The 1,506-nt window shown below is 38.8% G+C and overlaps 1 non-coding gene across 1 annotated transcript; it reads right to left on the bottom strand.

Moving 5' to 3' along the window:
- Window positions 1-534: 534 nt before the first annotated feature.
- On the bottom strand, window positions 535-640 carry LOC132419146 (U6 spliceosomal RNA). Its single transcript, XR_009518149.1, has one exon. It is a non-coding gene; the product is annotated as a U6 spliceosomal RNA (small nuclear RNA).
- Window positions 641-1,506: the final 866 nt, after the last annotated feature.

Below are 1,506 nucleotides of genomic sequence, written 5' to 3'. Positions count from 1 at the left end.
TACTTCTGTAATGAAAATAAATATGAAAAATAAATTTATAAATCTTAGGATGTAACAGTTATACTCAATGTCACCCATTTCTTCCAAAGGGGGCATTTTCCCAAGTATTCAACTGGTGAGTTCCATAAATAATTGCATTTTCAAAAATTGCATGGGACTTAGATGTGTCTCATGCCAAGTTGCTCATTTTATAAAAACATCTCAATAGATACACAAGTTGTCCTTGTGCACCCTTGAAATTCCATACTGGGAATATTTCCTTAGTATAGGAATTCCAATGTGGTGATACACCTGATGGACAGCTTTTACCTTGTTCCTGGCTTCGAAGTTATTTAGACGTCAGAGATTAAGGTCATATTAATTTATGGTTCATACTGTTTGCAAAAAGGAGAACATTACCTTACATAGATAATTCTGAAAGAGAAACATATGTAATGCACAGTCATTGCAATTGCTCTTTTTTATGTTGGAAGAAAGTCTTTCCTGTTTTCTCTTTTTTAAATTTCAGATTTATTGAAGCATAATGAACATGGAAAAAATATGGAATGCTTCACAAATTTGTCCGTCATCCTTGCAAAGTGCCATGCTAATCTTCTCTGTATCATTCCAATTTTGGAATATGTGCAGCTGAAGCAAGCACTCCTTGTAATAGTTCTTTAAAAGAGAAGTTTAAGTGAGAGTCCTTTATCCATAGTGCAGGCTATGCTGGGCACTTTTTTGGGAGTACCTGGGACTGAGACCAGTAAACTAGTTAAAAGTGGCCTATGTAGTTACCACATTCATCTTTCCCTGGACCCTTTATAAACTTTGGGGGGCTCCCAGACTAGCATTTTTATCCCAGAGCTCATTAAATATTTATTGTTAGGTTTTCAGATTTTCCTTTGTGTCATTCCTAAGTTAAAATGTCTTTGGCCATCGAAGGTGCTTGAGGATGGGAGATAAATCAAAACAAAGACATGTTCCCAGTGATCCTAAACCTATGAAAAGCCCTGAGATGTCTTGTAATCAAGAAATCTGCTTCACTATATTTAACTCATCATTTTCCAAACGTACCCAACCAAGGAACACTTCACTTTTACTTTTGCTGCACGCCTTTTAACACCGTTTGGTGCTAGTGCTCTGTGGGAGTAATGACCTCTAGGAAAGCCTTGGGTTACTTGTACTAGGCTATTTCATATATGTGAGCAATGGCATCTGGCCTTAGTATTCTGGAAATCCCCAGGAATAAGATTTGCCAGCCCTTTCTGAGCAAGAAGAAGACCAGCAGTTAATCGCAACTCTTAGGAAAACAGACCATGAATGTTTGCATTGATTTAGGCTCTGGCAGGTTTGGAGGTAGCAAAAACTGCTGGGCTAGCTCCAGTCGGTTCAGAAACTGTCTTTCTAGGCTTAGCACTTTTTCTGCTGCTGAGATGAGGACAGAAAACGACCCAACCCCCCAAACCGAGAATGAGATTTGTTGACATGGTCCCCTCTGTTCTTAGATGCTGCTGCTCAGGGATGCGA

The sequence above is a fragment of the Delphinus delphis genome, chromosome X (genome assembly GCF_949987515.2).
Source record: "Delphinus delphis chromosome X, mDelDel1.2, whole genome shotgun sequence".
Classification (NCBI taxonomy): Eukaryota; Metazoa; Chordata; class Mammalia; order Artiodactyla; family Delphinidae; genus Delphinus; species Delphinus delphis.
The sequence above is the reverse complement of the archived record's forward strand: the minus strand, read 5'-3'. Positions and strand labels throughout refer to the sequence as shown.